The sequence below is a fragment of the Anolis sagrei genome, chromosome 4 (assembly GCF_037176765.1).
Source record: "Anolis sagrei isolate rAnoSag1 chromosome 4, rAnoSag1.mat, whole genome shotgun sequence".
Classification (NCBI taxonomy): domain Eukaryota; kingdom Metazoa; phylum Chordata; class Lepidosauria; order Squamata; family Dactyloidae; genus Anolis; species Anolis sagrei.
In genome coordinates this window covers 219,695,845-219,716,364 of record NC_090024.1, presented here as the reverse complement: position 1 = coordinate 219,716,364, position 20,520 = coordinate 219,695,845, and the positions used below count along the sequence as shown (strand labels likewise).

The 20,520-nt window shown below is 39.8% G+C and overlaps 1 protein-coding gene across 3 annotated transcripts in view; it reads left to right on the top strand.

Annotated features, from left to right (window-relative positions):
• Window positions 1-20,520, top strand: part of SULF2 (sulfatase 2) — a 350,055-nt gene that overhangs the window by 261,343 nt on the left and 68,192 nt on the right. The window lies entirely within an intron of this gene.

Here is a 20,520-nt window from a genome sequence, read left to right as displayed (position 1 = left end):
GTATTTCTTCTATTCTTTTGCTTTTTGCATGCTTTTCTGTAAACCATTTTTCACCTTTCAAATTTTGGGGACCCAAGATTCAATGGAAGTGGTGGCATCAGTTTAATAATCGGGTACATTCCTCTGCTTCCCAGTCTCAACAAGTCTAGACTATAATCAAGAACTTGCAAAGTTGGTTTTAAAAAAGAATGAATGTAATGACATGGTGAAGCCATACATACTTAAGCAATATTAGGATGATGCTCTGGATCCCACAAACAAAGGAACAGCTATGCTTGAATGTACCAAAGACATAGGCCAGTATTTTATTTACGCAGATACATTGCAGTTGTTATGCTATCTCTAGCAGAGATGATATGTATCAACCATGACTGGTAGAACTAACAGGCCTAGTCTTTAGACCTTGGACTATGCTAACTATGGCTAATGAAAGCCACATGTTCTCCACCCAAGTAGTAGGACGGACATGAAAAGCTTCAAGAGTCTTGGAGGCATTTCTTTAGCTCTCTGGCTTTGGTTGAAAAGAAAAGGTTTTGAAGGAAAAAATAAGTTGATGCAGTGATATCACATGCTCTGTAAAGCATTCTGAGTAGACTCCTGTTCTACTCCACAACCTTTGTCTTGTGGGGTCCCTCAGGGTTCAATACTGTCTCCCATGTTGTTTAACATCTACATGAAGCCGCTGGGCGAGATCATCCGGAGTTTCGGAGTGTGATGTCATCTGTACGCAGATGATGTCCAACTCTGTCACTCCTTCCCACCTGCTACTAAGGAGGCTGTCGAGGTCCTGAACCGGTGCTTGGCCGCTGTGACGGTCTGGATGGGGGCGAACAAATTGAAATTGAATCCAGACAAGACAGAGGTACTCCTGGTTAGTCGCAAGGCCGAACAGGGTATAGGGTTACAGCCTGTGTTAGGCGGGGTCGCACTCCCCCTGAAGACGCAGGTTCGCAGTTTGGGTGTGATCCTGGACTCATCGCTGAGCCTGGATCCCCAGGTTTCGGCGGTGACCAGGGGAGCATTCGCACAGTTAAAACTTGTGCGCCAACTGCGACCATACCTTGGGAAGTCTGACTTGGCCACGGTAGTCCACGCTCTGGTTACATCCCGTCTTGACTACTGCAACGCTCTCTATGTGGGGTTGCCTTTGAAGACGGCTCGGAAGCTCCAATTAGTCCAACGGGCGGCAGCCATGATACTAACAGGAGTGGGGCGCAGGGATCATACAACTCCTCTGCTGTACCAACTCCACTGGCTGCCGATTTGCTACCGGGCCCAATTCAAAGTGCTGGCGTTGGCCTTTAAAGCCCTAAACGGTTCTGGCCCAACATATCTATCCGAACGTATCTCGGCCTATCAGCCCACCAGGACCCTAAGATCTTCTGGGGAGGCCCTGCTCTCTATCCCGCCTGCTTCACAGGTGCGGCTGGCGGGGACGAGAGACAGGGCCTTTTCTGTGGTGGCCCCTCGGCTTTGGAACGCCCTCCCCATAGAGGTAAGATCAGCCCCCTCACTGATGGTGTTTCGAAAAAGACTGAAGACATGGATGTTCGAACAAGCATTCGGTTAATCCGGTGCAATGAATTTGATGATCAAGGATTGGTAATCACAGACGATGAAATTGGATTGCGATTTTAGTTAAGAGATGCATTGGTTTGTTATTGGTGGCCCAATATTGTGTATTGTGTATGTGTTTTTTATGCTTTTTAAATTGAATATTGTTGATTATTGTAGTGTTGTAAACCGCGTTGAGTCGCCAATGTAGGCTGAGAAACAGCGGTATACAAGCGCAGTAATAATAATAATAATAATAATAATAATAATAATAATATACCTATAGAATTGAATGGGAATATGTATATGACCTAAACGGACTAATAGCTTACAGAAACATGAATGAGAATTATGCTTACATCTTAATTTATGCATTGTTTGACTTGAGGCAGAAGCCTATTAATGCCTGATACGTTTCAGGTGTGGCTAGCATGTCTATACATCTCTTTTTAAACTGAGTGTAAGACACTATTCTTTTCCACCTAGTGCAGGATCTCCTGCTGTTCCATACAGGGGAAGAGATAGTTTAGAAAAGGAATAAATAACTGAAATTATAAGAGCAAGGAAAAGGAAACTGTGCCCTTGGAAGTACATCTTCATTTCTTCCCACCTATTTGTATCTTTCTCCGCTGAAGTCCCTCTCACTTTCTAAGTAATTGACAGTTAACAGCAGGAGATTGGAAACGAAAATGCACAGATGGAATGATACATGGCTCTCTCTTTACGGTGGGATCTCAGCTTTTGTTGCCCATATCTCAAGATAGATGTGGCACCCTCACTGTCTACACCCTGAAACCCATTCTTGTTCCTATACCTGTGTGAAGGCAGCATGGTGCAGAAATTTGAGCATTGGGCTCTGGCAACCAAGGTTTGAATCCTCAGTCAGCCATGCCTATTCACTGGGTGCCTTGGACAAGGAAGGCAAATCTTGCTAAGAAAACCCTGTCATGGGGATACCATAAATCGAACACTACTTGAAGGCACACAACAACACTTGCTCTCTCAGCCTCAGAAGAAGGCAAATTTAAAGCCAAACTCCCTCAACCCTGTGATAGGTTCACCATAAACTGGAAATGACTTGAAGGCACTCAACAACAACTGAGATGTTTTATTGATTTATATTGACTGTTTATTATGCTACTGTTTTTAATTGTTTTTAACTGTTTTATAATGTTTTTGAGCATTGAATTTTGCTATTGTTGACCTCTCTGAGTCGCCCCAGGGCTGAGAAGAGCAGTAAATAAATAATAAATAAATAAACAACAGTGAAGCACTTTAAGACTGAAGAAAGATTTGAAAGTAGAGTAGGACTCATTGTTTTCTTGCTTCCAGTAAACAGGTTTTGTAGGTTTCTTTATGATATAAGCATGTTTTGCAAGTTTATTTATCCCCAGCAGCAAATAAATAAAATAATAAATGGAAACACATTTCTGCAATAGGGTCTCTTCAGAAATTATCCTTCTCACTTTGAAAGAATTAATTCGGAGGGACTGCTTGTGCTGTGTCCCTGGCAGCTTTATGCACAGACTCTCATTTTGGGTTAAAGATTTGAGAACAGAAACTGCATGGTCTACTGGTATATTAGTAGTCTCCTTCAGCATGATAGTAAAGAACGTTTGTATAACCTGTTGTTTTTAGCCATTTCTCGTGGATGCCTTTATCACTGTGGTAGCTTGTTCTTGCAGTCTGTTTGTGACTAGATCCAACTGACAAGGAAGTGCTTCTTCTTTCATATGCCAACTTACAGATTTCTCAGCTCCTCTTTCCATTCTTTTCCACCCCACCCTAGTGGATGTTTGCAGATGTATTCACTCAAATTTAAAGGATCATCAACCTAACTCGTTATTTTATTTGCACAATGGCATTATTTTCCAGGCAGCAATGACAACTACGGCTTCAAAATATTCAGATTCAGCCAGAACGTATATTGCTACTGCAAAAATGCTGTATTGTGCGTGTGCTCAGGTGAACCAACCTGAACTAGATTCTTGACACTTGGTTGGAAATACGTAGGAGTATATTATCATAATGTGTCAACAACATTTCATTTTCTGATTGTGTGTATGAGGGGGACAGGAACTGACAGATGGAGAGACAATGTATATATTTGATTGTTGCAATCATGGAAAACAAAGTTTGCAACTGCAGTGCATTGAGCATAGTGTGTTAAGAGATATCTTGGAACTGGGCATTGTTTTCATCTATCAGCTAGCAGCTAAACACAGGAGAAGCTGGCTGAACACCTTCTTTGTCTCTCTACTTTTGATCTCTTCAAGGCTATGGAAACATTCCCCAGGGCTCTTTATGTATGAATTTGACTACTGTCTGGAAAATGCTGGTGTTGTAACCAAATATTAAGGCTCTGTTGTTGCATCTGCATATCTGCTTCATACAGACAGTGAAGAGTTGTTCCAATGTGCCAGCCAACCCTACCCTTAAAGGGAGTTTCTTGTCTTTGCTTTTATTACATGCTGTGGGAAGTTGGGCAGGAAGGCAATGTATGTAAACATGTCAAGTTAGATGAGGGATTAGTCTGTGGAAGATCGACCACTTGCACGCTGAATCACTGCTATATAAAAGAGTGGCCAATGGAGCTCTTTGGATCAAGAGCATTTGGCAAAAAGAATGGAAGTGAAAACAAAGGCCTATTGCATTGGGGATTTCTTGGTGTCAAAAATGCCTTTGCTAAATGTTCCTTGTATAAACATTTACAGAAAGAATTTTCCATGTTGTTATTTTTTCATAATTGGGTGCATCTTCTTCCTGGAGAGAACACTTAAAGTGAAAAATGTTATTAGGCAAGATAGAGGTGAACTAGTGGCGCCTCATTTCCTACATATTTTTAAAGAAATATGTTATGTTCTTGCTATTTGTTTTTAGTCGAAGCAAAGAGCTTGGATAAGTAGTGTTTTTAGAGTATAACTCTATGAGCCTCTAGGTAACATGTTAGCCTTGGTAGTTGGGACAAAAGGTAGTCCAAATGATATTCCAAAGGTATTTGCAGGCTGCAATACTGGGATGCATTTTAGTGTTTGGTTTGCTAATTGAAGTCACTCACTAAGAGAGGTTTTATTCATAGTTGCTGGCTACGTGTTTTAAGGCAGTTTCATTCCTTTTCCTCTGCAAACAGGAACCATTGCTTCTGCAGTTTTGCCTTTAGCCTGATCTCTACCTTGAACAAAATAGGAGGGATGTTTGGTGGATGCTGTTAGTAGAAGTGGGTGAATGACAGAGTGTTCAGCATCAAATTCCGTCCATCTGTGACCTAAATTAAATACTTCCCTATTGAATGGAAGTGCACTTAGCACCAAAACTGATGAAAAGACCTTAGTTTTGGTAAGATTTCCATTAGCTTCAAAAAGATTCCTCTTTCTCGGTGACTATGCTGAAAGAAATATTGGTCTTACATTGTCCCAGTTGTTTCACAAAATTTCATAGAGCAATATGATGTCTTTGCCTTAGAATCATAGAATTTGAAGAGACCACACGGGCCCTCTAGTCCAACACCCTGCCATGCAGGAAAGGCACAATCAAAGCATCCCTGACAGATGGCCATTCAGCCTCTGTTTAAAAGCTTCCAAGGAAGGAGCTTATCAAAAACAAGGAAAAGACACGCACACCAAGTGCAGTACATGTAGCACATAGTGGAGATAAATAGTTGAAAGTCTGTCATAAGAAAGAGGGAGCAGGCTTGTTTTCTGCTGCCCTGGAGACTAGGACTCAGAGCAATGGGTTGAAATTACAGGAAAGGAGATGCCACTTGAACATTAGGAAAAACTTCTTGACTGTAAGAGCTGTTCAGCAGTGGAACTCTCTGCCTCAGAGTGTGGTAGAAGCTCCTTCCTTGGAGGCTTTTAAACACAGGCTGAAAGGCCATCCATCGGGGGTGCTTTGCTTGTGCATTTCCTGCATGGCAGGGTGTTGGACTAGATGTCCCATGCGGTCTCTTCCAACTCTATTATTGTACGATTATATGACCGCTCCAACATTACCATGTATGTACACATTCAACCATCAGTATCTGTGGGTTTTGCATACATGGATTCATCCACCTTCAGATGGAAAACATTTGGGGCAAACAGTGTGTTACGCTTAATCTCTCCTTTCAGCTCAGCTGTTTTGTGGTGGCCTCACAATATGATGATGGTAACTCTTTCCAGCATTGACCCAGTAATTCCTTTAAAAGAAAATGTATAACCCCCATCCTATCCCAGTGCACTTTGCTAAATCCACACAAATGAAGTTCCTTTATTTAAGTGACTTGACCACTCCCAGATTTGGGTATCTCTATGGAGTCCTGGAATCAAGCCTCTGCAAATACTGGGAGACACTGTTTGGTCAATGCAAACAATTATTTCAATATGAAATTGATATTCCATGAATTTATAAGAATGCTGAATGTGGTGTAGAATACAATCAGTTAAAAGCCACCATGCAAAGGGTTCCTGGTGTTGCCTATAAAGTGTTCTTCAGCAAATAGGTTTTTAAGTTCACCAGCAGTTGTTACTATGCTCAGCAGGAATAGATAATATGATAATAAGTATGTTGTAACCTTTTGTAAATAAGTAGCTGCTTGTACAGGGAAGGAAATTGCTCAAAGTCAAACAGAAAAAGGGCAAACAGCGGAAACACACTATCTTAAGATTGCACAATAAGTCAGAGCCAGGAATAGGGACTATGGTCTCTGAGTCACCATTCTGTGTACTTACTCTTAACCACTAAAACAAGATCAGTTTCCTCTGGGGCTTCCCACCTTTTGCTGTCTGCATTAAGAAGACCTGAATTACACATTACATTAAGAAAGGGGTGAATTATTTGTAACAGAAGTTCTAGAATGGAAATAGGTGTGATACCTGAGTAGTTTTAGCTCTCTTCCACACAGTGTATACAACCCACATTGAATTGGTTACATAGCTGTATGGACTCAGATAATCCAGTTCAAAGCAGATATTGTGAATTATCTTCCTTGATATTCTGGGTTATATGGCTGTGTGGAAGGGCTCTTAAAAAGCTGCTACACTGAAAGACACTTACTTAAATGCACCGCAAAAGAGATGTGTGAAAAGATGAAGACTGATTATCCCTCCTTTCCTGGGAGTGCTGAGCGAAAGTGTGTTGCCTTATAGTCCAGTTTTATTGTGTATCCAATTCAGTAGCTCTGTGTGTTTTTTCTTTGATGTTGTCCTTCACTGTCTCTGAGCTACAGTTCACACATTTCCTTTACTACTTCTTTAATTTTTTTTTCATTTAAAATGTATTCATTTCTTGAGGTGTTGTACAATAATCAACAGAGCATGCTAGGAATATGCTTGTTATGAGAAAGAGTCTGTGTTCAGACTTGTGGGAGACTCAGTTCTCATGGTACTGTTCCACACAAATATACTTTTATCAGGAAACAACTTTTTCCTGTGTCACTCCTAAATTTCAAGATGTGCTCACTCCAGACTAAACAATTGCCCCACACTTTCAGAAAACACCTTGAGACATAGACACAAATTATCCAGTGTATTGCTTAGATTGCTTTCCCCTCTTTTTTTTCTTGTTTTCGTAGGCATTACCTATGTACAATTTTGGCCAAAAGGATGGTCTAAAGCAGTGATTCTCAACCTGTGGGTCCCTGTATATTTTGGCTTTCAACTCCCAGAAATCCTAACAGCTGGTAAACTGGCTGGGATTTCTGGGAGTTGTAGGTTAAAACACCTGGTTGAGAACCACTTGTCTAGAGATTTAATTTAAAACATTAAAATGCACAGGAATAAATTGATGAACCCCTCTATAAAATGGTGATAAAATAAATATCCACAAACCTAGAGAAAGTGAAATCCATAACAAGAATAGGGAAATATGCATAGACTTTGATCATTCCTTATCCCTAGCAGTGCTTTATCAAGAGTGGATTATTGTATAGCATCTTGAGATAAACTGTTTGATTTATACAAAACTGTTGGTTCAAAAAAAGCAGGATCATTCCATTGGAAAATAGCACTAGTAGGTCATAATAGGCTCTATTTCCTTAGGAAAAATGTTCACAAAAAAGCTGTTTTGAAACAAAAAACTTAATTTTACAAAACAAAATTGTTGCTGAAAATTTTTGTTGGCTTGGCTTGATGTCTTCAGACATCCTTTCCCATCAGAATAAGATTTATTATCATCTCTGTATATTACAGAGTGTCATCGTTTTGGTAGATTTCCTTGGTTACTCCCTTACATGACTCAGTACATGGGTGCAATATCGATGTGTGTGTGTGTGGCTGGGGTGCTCATTTCCACAGACAGGCTCCCATTTACACAAACAGCTTTAACCCACAGTGCTGAGGAGCCACCAAAAGCCTGCCCTCCAATGATATCTCAGGTTATAGTGAACACCATGAACATGTAGCTTTAATTCAGGGACCATTTCATCCTAGATTTTTATGTGTTTCCTCCACCAAAGACATCCCAGTGTTTCTTACTCTCTCCATTGGTGTAGAATTTGCATGATCCTGCCCACTGCCTCTCTTCAACCCTTTCCAACTCTTTTCAAACAGAGCAGAACCGATCAGCAACTAAACATACTGGAGGGGTTTGGGGGATTCACTCCACATGATGGAAGTTGTAGTTCACCCTGCATCAAGTCAGATGACTGTGACCCCCCACTGACAATGGACCTGGACCACATTTGACACACAGAACCTCCATAACCTAAGAAAAATATTGGAGAGGTTTGGGGGGAATTCACTTTGATTTATAGCCATTGTAGATACTGGGATTTATAGTTCACCTGCAATCAAAGACCCCACCAGCGATGGCCCTGGACCTAACTTGACACACAGAACCACCATGACCAACTGAAAATACTGGAGGGGTTTGGGGGAGAATTGACTTTCATTTCTGGAAGTTGTAGTTCATTTTCATCCAGAGACACTGTGACTACCACTGATGATGGATCTGGGCCAGACTTGGCACACAGAACCCCTATGACCAACTGAACCTACGGAAGGGATTTGAGGGGACTGACCCACCATGGTGGGAGCTGTAGTTTATCCTGCAGCGAGAAATTACACTAAACCCCACCAGTGATGCATCTAGAGCAAACTTGCCCAACGTGACAAACTTTAACTACTGATGGAGTTTCGGGGGGCTAACCTAGCATGATGTGAGTTATAGTTCACCCACAACCTTAATAAAAATGACTTTTTTCAAATAACCTGGGCAATGCCAGATACCCAAGCTAGTTTTGAATAAAGGTCAGAGAGTAGATTCTTGAGATGAGACCATAATCTGATTGTGATGGTGGGATTGTGAAGTTTTGTGTTTAAAATAGCAATAAGATACATAGAACATCTATGCATGGGTTTTCCCAGACTACAATTATCAAGTGTTTTAAGAGAAACATTTTAAGGGATCACCAAAGTACTGAGCAAAGATCTCTGACCTACTTGAATGACTCTTCTCATTCTCCATTGCTGCTTCTGATCCTTTAATTTCCTCAAATAACACCTGTGTGAAACCACCACTCTCTTTCTTCAAAGTCCATTTCTTCTGAAAAGCCTTTTGTGTATGTCCTTGAGGTAGAATTAAAGTGTGTAGTAAATATTAGATTCAACTTTGTCTTCAATTTTCCCAGAAACATCTAGTACAATGTGCTCCAAACGCTTATGTTATTACCCTGCAGGTTTCCTTGACCTGCTTTATATCATTACGTGTTACTGTTAGGGAGATTAGTGGGATGTGAGCTGGAGGGCAAATTTCTAGCATTGCATTAACTTAAACATGAGTTGAGCATTTACATAAAGTTTAGCCATCCAAATAAAAGTTTCCAAGGGAATGCAAAGACAAAACATAGAGGAGTAATCTGTGTGAACCATTTTTAGTATTTTACTCCCTGCAATGCTAGAAATTTGGGAAGTAAAGGAATGTTTTATTAGTTGGAGAAGAATACTTTTTAGGGGACAATGCTCTCATCCCTCTAATCCCATGAGGTTGATTAACGTGAAAGGTTAATCAAAGATCATCCAGTGATTGAAACTCTATAATTTAGACCCATCGCCCAATAATTACACAATGCAGGCTGCATATTATTGGGATTATTATAATTATATTTGTATGTTTTTCTGATCCAGGTTACTCCTGGACTGATCCAGACCTGCTTAATTTCTACCCAGCAGCTTGCATAGTGTGCATTTCAGTGCATCCTCTGGGATCATCCCCTGTGTAACTCTGCTTTCTCCCATGTATACCTGTGATGCTTCTTCCTCCCATTTTTCTTCACCTGGTGAAGATATGCCCTATACTCATATAAGTATAGAAATTTTAGTCAAAACAACAATTTATCCACCGGTCAGTATAAGTACAGTACCTGAACTCTTATCAGAAAAGGAGCCACCCTCTTTTCTGAGAAGAATAGCCAAACCTGAGAGCTTAGTCGTTTGAAGACGTAGCGGAGTGCTCATGTCTCATTCGAGAGGCAGGAGTATAAAGTTTTGTCCTGACACAGTTCAGTCGCCATCATGCGTTGGAACAGTGAGGAGAGTCCTTTTGCCATTGAGGCCTACTTTTCAAGTGGATTTGGAGTGGCCGTCCCGCTCTCCAGATTTGGCCCCTTGTGATTTTTTTCTATGGGGTTTTTTGAAATCCCGTGTTTGTGTGAACTGTCCAAGGACCCTACAAGATTTGAAGACCAACATCCAGGAAGAAATTGCCAACATATGCTGGCAAGAGTAATGACAAATGCCAGAAATCGGTTCACTCAGTGTATGGAGAATGGGGGACGTCACCTACCTAATTTGATCTTCAAAACTACGTAAAACAAAACTTTAGTTATGTGCCTACATTATTAAACAAAATTCTAATTCATACAATGGGTTTTATTAAGTTTTGAAAAAGGGAAGTTATGCTGCCTCACCCTGTATACAAGTTTGTACAGTGGTCAATAAAGTCCTGAAGGCAGAGGCTGTTCTCTTGTTTTATTTATTGTGTCAGAAGAAAATTGAGGGCACAATTATAATGTATTTTTAAAAAACAAAGTTAAAAACTTGACATTATACTAAATGTCCTTTGACCAGTAGCTGGCCACTTGGAGTGCCTCTAGTGTTGCTATAAGAAGTTTCCTCCACTGTGGATGTGGCAGGACTCAGACTGCATTGCAATAAATAGGTGGTTTGTGGTTTGCTCTTCTCCACACTTGCATGTCATGTACTCCACTTTGTCCCTTTATCTCGTGGTGCCAGAGCGCAGTCTCCTCAGTGCCTTCCAAGTCACCTAGACTTCTGTGTGCCCAAGGAGTCTCTCATTTGGTATCAGCCACTGATTGAGCTTCCAGGTTTTAGCCTACCACTTTTGGACTCTCACTTGCTGAGGTGTTCCTGCAAGTATCTCTGTAGATCTTAGAAAGGTATTTCTTCATTTAAGGTGTTGGCGTGCTGGCTGATATCTCAACAGAGGATGGGCCAGAGATGTCACTGCCTTGGTCCTTTCATTATTGGCTGTTACTTTCCAGCAGATGTCAGGTGGTGCAATACTGGCTAAACAGTATAATTTCTCCAGTGGTGCAGGACATGGACATCCTGTGATAATGCGGCACATCTCATTTAGAGCCACATCCTTTGTTTTAATGTGGTGAGATGTGTTGTCGAAGGCTTTCATGGCCAGAATCACTGGATTGCTGTGAGTTTTCCAGGCTGTATGGCCATGTTCCAGAAGCAATCTCTCCTGACATTGTAGTGAGATGTGTTCCACACCGGACATGAGTATTCAGCAGCAGATTAGCAAAGCGCAAGGGCAATTGTCTTCACTATGCTTGGTTGTGATCCCTAGGTTATGCCAGTCAGCTTTCATATGATAATATTTCTAGTGCCCACTTTTTTGCTTGATAGTCAACCAGTGCTTCTTGTATGTTCCTGTACTTTGTTCTCTACATTGGCAGCACTGTAGACATGATGGGGGAAAAAGTTACAACGAGATTTTCTCCCATTTCTTTCCAGCCTGAATGCATCCATAGCTATAAAATGAAACCAAAGAACCAATACAAATATTTAATGCTCCCTTGTGTTATACCCCAAAGCATTTTATGTCTGCTTTATTTTTTACCTCTCTTTCCCTTCCCAAATATATCTGTGTTCAGTGTATTTTTAAATTGTCTAAGAGGACTCCTCACCCAAACTGCTAATGTATTATTTTGATAGGATGCCAGCACCTACATTTAAAAAATAATGCTTTCTCATATTGATCGATCATTTCAGGCAAGCAGAAGTGATGCTTAGTTTTGTATTTACTTTAAAAATTGAAGGAAGGATTCATATCATGCAGCCTTCAAAACAGCAAAAACCTTAGCAAAGTATTTGCGAATTAATGAAAAGGCTTTCTACAGATTGTGTTTGATTTAGATCTTTGAAAAGCCACATTGCTTTAAAAAAAACTGAAAAGGCTTATCAGCTTATTGAGCCAATGCCTTTTGGAAAGGGTAATATAGATTTCCTTAAGCGAGTATGAACAATTCATAAAAGCCAAACAGTATACTTCAATTCTAGCACATATGGCATATGCTGCCTTTTCAGTTTTGCTCATTTTCTGCCATTAGGATATAGAAACAATGTTTTGAATTCTAATAGAAGAGCCAGGCTGCATATTGTAGTGTTCCACAGTTGAAATGTTCATGAAACAGTCATTTTCTCTTATTCTAACTTACCTTACTGGATTGTTGTGAAGATAAAATTGGGACGAGACCATTTACCATGCAGTTGTAAATGGGTATAATAACTAATAAGTAATTGTGTATTACATATGATAATATGATTCATTTTCAAACTTTGGGTGTGGTGTTTACAAAACACAGTTGCTGAGTCAACAATTTGTAAGAAGGAGGAGCTTTTGCAATTTCATTGAGTGTTGCAGTGCTGTTCCTGGCTCAGAAAACAAATGCTAAGATGATCATAAAATATATTTTAGGTTAAAACATACAAAAACATTGGCCATGTGAATGAAATGCTGTTTATTTGGAAAACATATACAAAAATACATGTATATTTTGAATGCAATACAGTGTTCCCTCACCTATCTCGGGAGTTCTGTTACAGGAACCCCCGCAATAAGTGAGAAACTACGATGTAGGGATGCTATACTGTATACGTACAGTATAGCTCTGCCCACTCCCCTCTCCCCCCCTCTCTCTCCTGTACTTGTATTTTAAATTATTTTTTTGAAAAGCCGCAAAACAGCAAGTCCATGGCTAGCAAAGAGGCAAGGGAACACTGTAGTGCAAAAATAATGCCAATTTTAAGTAGATTTTTAAATTCTTGCTCAGTAAAGAAACAGGAATTAATGGACTTCTAGATGAACAACACACAAGTCAGCAACTGTTATTAATATTCCATTTTTTTCTGTAGATTACAGTACAAAAAATAACTTGTACAAGAAAAAATATTTAAAATGATACAGTCATCCCTCCAGATTTGCAGATTTGATTTTTGTGGATTTGATTATTTATGGATTTCATTAAAATATTTTCCCATGGCTCTCCATATCCTCCAGTGCAACTTTATGGTCAACATTAGGAAGAAGTTGAATGTGGAGTCAGGCTGGAGGCCCTGCAGATTCCTAGAGAGGTGTTCTCTCAAATTTGCAGTTGACTATTTTACGTTAAAAACTCAGTTGAACTAATATGCCTTCAAAACTTGAGAGAAAGGATACACTTCAACCAAAACATTGGGCATCAGCAGGGGCAGGACTTGCAGGTTGAAGTCCCAGGATGTTTTGGTTGGCAGGGATGTTGGTGACATCATGTGGCACTCCTCTTGGCATTTCAGTTTCCTTTGAGGTTAGATGAAATCCTCCTAATAGCTGGGGAGGGAATGTCCCCTCTGGGGTGAGAAAGGCGGGGCAAAAATGTCATAAATAAATAAATAGATGTTTCCACCAATAGTGCATTTTTTCAAGTTCTTCCCAAAGTTTGGAAAATCACATTTTTAAAGTACTATGTGGTGTGATATATTGCAAAGCCCCCCAAATGCATACTGTTGTTTTTAGCAAAGGAGTGGTTATTTCTGTTATCTCTTGCTCCCATCATTTTAAAAATAACTTTTTTAAAGGTCTGGCAATTGGGGAAAAGAATAACAACAGGGGCATTCATTTAACATTATCAGCCCCATATTTTACATTTTTCTCACCCTAATCCCTCTGCCCAATTGTTCCAGCCTGACAAGCTAGCATATTCTTAGTACAGAAATATATCCCAATGACAAAAATGTAAGGATTTGAAGATCAAGTCTCTGTTTAAGTGCACAAACTTTTTTCCACTGAATTTTGCCCACTGTAGTCTCCAGTCTGAGGACAGTGGGTTCTGGGAACTAGTCCAGACAATTCAAACTATGCTATTGGCCCTGTCTTTCCTGTTTTCCCATTGTTTGCCCTAGACCTCTTCATTTCTCAACAGGAACTATTTTACTTGATTAATATGTCCTGGACACTTCCTTTTTTGTATTGTCGAAGGCTTTCATGGCTGGAATCACTCAGTTCTTGTGGGTTTTTTCGGGCTATATGGCCATGTTCTAGATCCTGAAAAAGGCAAAACTCCCCTCCAGTAACATTACAAGGAAGGAAAGACAAGCCATTAGAGACCTAAATTCAGATCCTGATATCCTCATTCTGCCAGCAGACAAGGGGAATGCCACAGTAATCATGCATATAGAACAAAACAAGGAGAAGATCAGAAAACTCCTGGACCCTACTATATACAGAAAACCTAAGCAAGACCCAACTTCCAAAATAACCAGAAAAACCAACACTCTAATTAAGAACTCCTCAATCAACTTTGACATACAACAGCAGCTATGTAAATCGGAAGCCCTTCCACCCAGGCTTTATGGACTCCCAAAAATCCATAAGGACTCCACCCCACTCAGACCCATTGTGAGTGCCATTGGATCCCCCACATATGACTTAGCCAAATTTCTTGCTGCACAGTTACAAAGCCACATTGGGCTCACAACACACTACATCAAGGACTCAGCCCACTTCATTGAAAAAATCAGCAATCTCAAGCTAAATACAAATGACAAACTTCGATGTGGTGTCTCTATTTACCATGGTCCCAGTTGCAGACACCATGGCACTCATCAACCAGAGGTTCCCAGAAGACATCATGACGCTGTTTCACCATTGCCTCACCACCAACTATTTTCAGTGGGACAATGAATTCTACAAACAGAAAGATGGAGTAGCTATGGGGAGCCCTCTCAACCCAGTCATAGCTAACTGCTACATGGAACACTTTGAAAAACAAGCTCTTTAAACAGCAACCAAAAAGCCCACTATATGGTTCAGATATGTGGATGACACTTTCACCATTTGGAGCCATGGAGAAGAAGAACTCAGCAGGTTCCTGGAACATCTTAACAGCATTCACCCAAACATCCAGTTCACTATGGAAAAAGAAAAGGAAGGAAGACTGCCTTTTCTAGATGTCCTAGTCATCCGTAAACCAGATCAACAATTGGGTCACATCGTTTACAGAAAACCCACACACACAGATAGATATCTACATAAAAACTCCAACCATCACCCAAGTCAAAAAAGAAGCACCATTAAAGCCTTGGCAGACCGTGCAAAAAGAATCTGCGAACCCCACCTCCTCCAAGATGAACTGAACCACCTCAACTGGGCTCTACAGGCCAATGGATATTCCACCTCAGACATCAGAAGAGCTGCAAGACCAAGAACAAGCCACGAGAGTCAAGATGAAGATCCACCCAGAGGAAAAGTGTTCCTGCCATACATCAAGGGAACCACTGACCGCATAGGGAAGCTGATGAGGAAACACAACATACAAACAATCTACAAACCCACCAAGAAAATCCAGCGAATGCTACGTTCAGCAAAGGACAAGAGGGATCCTCTCACCTCTGCAGGAGTCTACTGTATACCATGCAGCTGTGGACAAGTCTACATAGGGACCACCAAACGCAGCGCCCAAACAAGAATCCAGGAACATGAAAGGCACTGCAGACTACTCAAACCAGAGAAATCAGCCATAGCAGAGCACCTGATGAACCAACTTGGACACAGCATTTTATTTGAGAACACAAAAATGCTAGACCACTCTCACAACCACCATGTCAGACTACACAGAGAAGCCATTGAAATCCACAAACATGTGGACAATTTCAACAGAAAGGAAGAAACCATGAAAATGAACAAAATCTGGCTACCAGTATTAAAAAATTCTAAAATTGCAACAGCAAAAACAGCAGAGAGAAAAACAGGCAGGGACATCTAATCACCTTTCAAGAAGAGTTTGCTCCAGGCACAGTCAGCCCATTGTATGCTAATCAAGGTGGTCAGTTGAAAGATTCACACCTAGCCCAACTTACAAAAGCCCTTTGTCTCACCCTGGTCATTCCACAGATATATAAACCCCTTTTTTCCTAGTTCCAGCAGACCTCACCTCTGAGGATGCTTGCCATGGATGCAGGCGAAACGTCAGGAGAAATGCTCTAGAACATGGCCATATAGCCCGAAAAAACCCACAAGAACCGACTTCCTTTTTTCATTCTGCTCTACCTTGATCCTTCATTCTTGATTCTCCATATTGCCTTTGCTTCAAAATTCTTTTTGACCGTTCTCTACTGAAACGGAAACAAAACACCTTATAAATTATAATCTCATGATTCCCATAATCCGTAAATAATTTCATCTCCATTTATGGGGGGGAGGGGGAGGAAAATTTGAGAAAAACAGACACAGCCTTAAGCTTTTCAAACCCCAGTTACAACATTCCTCAGAGAGGCATATCAGAAAAGCATGGGTTTTCTGTTTTTCTTGCCAAAATTTATCCAGAAAGAAACTACTTTGAAATGCCTTTTAGAATCTTACAGCTCCTTATACCTGAAAATAGTTGCTGGAAGAGCTGAATGTTTGTGGTTAGAACTAGTTAGACTCAATGGGTGGGAAGTCTCCCTTAATTAGGTTCATTACAGCTATACTGACTCTTTTGTCTATTTATTTATGAGTCAGTGTTTTTCCTACTGCTTCTTCCAGGCTTACTGCTAAATGGAACAAAACAGATTCTGTTTTAAAATGTATTTTTTGCATAACATAAGCTGGTGTCTTGCCAGAGTTAAACAGTTTAGTCATTTCATTTTTATTTACTTTTTATGGTAAGAGAGAAAAATAATAATCCTAAATTGGGCAAAATCTGTTAGCAAACAACAAACTTCTTAACAAACATTTTTTCACTGTATAAAATTTTTTTGCATGTGCATTATACATCATGAGATATATTACATTTAAAAATCAGAATGTGCACATGTGTGTGTATAGAGAGAGAGTGTATACACACACACACATACTTTTTTGCAGTTACACAATGAAGGCAGATGATTCATCAGATACTAATATCAAACATAACAAAAGGAAAGAAACCTTCAAATGGTATAAGAAAGTGTAAACTCTGTGGATGTCATACACCAGAGCAGAAACACCTCTGACCTTAAACACCATACCAGCTTGATAAAATCAGCAAGCAGTTTATTGAAGAATATATGTAAGCAAAGCAGTAAAAATAGCCAAATACAGTAAAGGTCCAATATATAAAATAGTCTATAAGCTTCAAGGGAAAACAAGATCCATGAGTACATAAAAGTCCATGAAACTAGGCACTTGAATCCATAAAACAAGACAGCAGGAAAAACCACATAGACAAATCTTAAGCTTAGCAAAGGCTTGGTACATGAAACTAAGAGCATTTGAAAGCAAGTCCATGATAAAATAACAGTGTTGACCCGACCGAGGCAACTCTCTGCCATGAATCATTATAAAGCTTTTGCAGATCCCAAAATTGAAAGGAAAGCATTTCTCTTGACCTTCCTGCCAGATAAAGGTTTGTTATCTCTCTTTTGCTGTAGACAAACTGATTATCTCAGTCTCTGAAGATTTTGTCTCTGTTTACTAAAACATCACTTTTAAGCTTTCATTTTCTTCTCTCTCATTAACTTCTGCTGACAAATCATCTTCAGACAGCAGCTCTGAGAAAATCTGTAAAGGGCCTCTCCCAAGAATGTGGCCTTGTAAATCTTCCTGAAACAGCTCGGGCCTCTAGCCTGAGCTTAACTCAGGCCCAAGCAAACCCTCATCCCCAAGGCCAACAGGCCCAGGCCCACCATCAGGAACATCATCCCCATTCCCATCATGAACATCAGCATGAACATCAGACACAATCACAGGCTGACATAAAATAGTGGAATTAATTTCCAAAACCAGTGATCTATAGATGTTAAGTTGGTCAAGGTGGGTTATCAACATTTCTAATATGGAAGAATGAGGTTGTGTGTGCTATTCAATCACATTGGAATTTAGAATAAGATAACCATGTATTCTGGTGTACATGGATCCTTTTCTACTTGAAGGTGTCCTTCGTTTAGAAGAACTGTCCAGGTCCAAGATATGTTTAAAGTTAAGGATGAATAAAGATCTTGAACTTCCCTGTCAGCAGTGGACTCTGGTGGCACAAAAGTTATTTGGTCACAGTGTTCTCTTGCTACAATATACTGCATTTCATTCAGTTGTAGTAATCATCTCCTAATTTGTGCTATACCCATGAATTAACATATACAGACAGGCCCCAAGTTATGAACAAGATAGGTTCTATAACTTTGTTCTTAAGCTGAATTTTTATGTAAGTCAGAACAGGCACTTTTTAAAGTGTAACTCCATCCTATCTATCTATCTATCTATCTATCTATCTATCTATAAGCTTTGGGTAGCATAGGGTGTTTGTTTTCCTATCTGTGCCCTGTCTGTTCAGAAGATTTCACCTCACTTTCTGTGCCTATAAGAATTGGATTTTGAAAAAGGTGGCTTGTTGTGGAAACAAGGATTGGTGATAAAGCTTCAGTGGAGACACCTTTTCCCCATAACTCTTTCAGGAGTGAATTTCCTTTCTGAGAAGTAGATTTCTCTCACTTGTCTCGCCCCCATTCTTAACTATGAGTCAATTGTCAGTCTGATGTTTGTAACTCAGGGACTGCCTGTATAGATATTAAACAAATCTGTGTTCTCCTCCTCCTCTTCCTCATCTTCTGGGAAGGGATAATGATCTAGACGTCTTTGGAAGTATTACTCAGAAACTCAGTATAAACCAGACACACAGTCCCTCATATTCTCCCATAGCATCAAACTGATGGTGAAATGAGTGCTTGTCTTTGTCATGTTGAGCTTAAAGGGGCTTCAAAAGCATTGATATGTCTTCATGTTCTAGTTTGATGTTTAACGTTCCTTCTCCAGGTTCTAGGCAGTGGTGAACAAGCATCTACATTAGTGCTATGCTGATATTATTACATGCGATTAATTATTTTTTAAGGTGGAAGACAATTTTGAATGACATGGTGGAACCAGGGACACATATATTTGTGTTTTGACAACAAATAAAAATAGGTTAAAATTATAAGTCTCTTAGTTACAAACATCCAACTTATAAATGACTCATAGTTAAGAATGGTCGTGAGACAGCGGGAAGTGAGATAAATCTACCCCCAGAAAAGGAAATTCCCTCCTGAAAGAATTATCATGGGGGAAAGGTGCCTCCACTTAAGCTGTATCACCACTCCTTGTTTCCACAACAAGCCAATTTTCTCAAAATCCAATTCTCACAGAAACAGAAAGTCAGCTGAAATCTTCTGAATAAGGGCAGAGACAGCAAAGTCAACCACTACACTATCCAAAACTAAAAAACGTATATTTTGGCTGGGGTCACACTTAAAAAATGTGCCTGTTCCAATTTACAAATAAATACAACTTAAGGACAAGCCTACAGAACCTATCTTGTTTGTAACAAGGGGACTGCCAGTATACAAAAAGAATAGGAACATCATGTAGACTTTGGCTAAATTGCTTTTTAAGAATCTCTAAATTTTGCCATATCACCTGAGCTATAAGTTTCCAGTTGCTGACTTAGAGGTATTGACTGGTACTGAACACATTCTTTGATGTGTAGAAGGTTCAGAACAGTGCCAAGAACTGAGCTCTATTTGGATGTAAAATAATGATGAGGCACAAAAAACCTTCGATGGCTCCATATGTCACTGTGGCCAAGAATCAATATTTCATTCTATTATCCCTAGACTCTTAAGGCCAGGACAAGAAATCTATTCCACTGTTTGGTTACCCACACATTATTTTGGATTGTATTCAGCTCTCCAAATATTAGAAGTTGCTGAGAAAGCAAAGTAATCTGAAGAGGTGTTTTCGTTCCAATCCTTTCTTGACATTCTGTATGTGTGTGCAAAGTGACTGTGCAATGGTTTGGATTTTTACTTTGTCCCTGCTTTTTGTTTTGATCTAAGTGAGATAGATCATCAAGTAAAAAGCACTCTTAAGAGTGATGGAACTAGTTGTAAGAGTGATGAAACTAGATGTGGTTAACATGCTCCTAATTCTACATGAATATGTATGCATGATGTTGCATAAATGATAAAATTGAATATTTCCAGATAGAGAACATGTATAGCTGCAGCAACAGTGAGAAAGGACTGGAAGGAAGTATCTGTAGCACCTGCCAGAATGGAAACTGCAGACACCTAGAAGCTTGCAACCTCATGGAAACATTAGATTTAAATACACTTAAATCTGAATTAGAGTAGTTCCTCAAGTGTTGATTAAGCAATATCTCATTGGTATCTCATTAGTTGGGATAAACAATTGGATTGAACCAAAGAAGTTTAAAAGCACTTTATTATGAAGACTCCAAAATCTAGATACACAAAAGCCCCACTTTGCTCAGGAATGCATATTTTTTACAGATTATGCATATAGGTTTTTTGAGACTAAACTCCACGAAAATTAATGGTGTCCCAATGTTAACCAGGCAAGGGGGGTCTCTTTAAAGTAGTAAAAAATGTGAAATCAATTCCAAAGAGGGCCCACAAATTTGTCCCAATTCTTTGTAATTGTGAATGTTACATCTTCGTAATCACATCATACTAGCATGACTTCAGT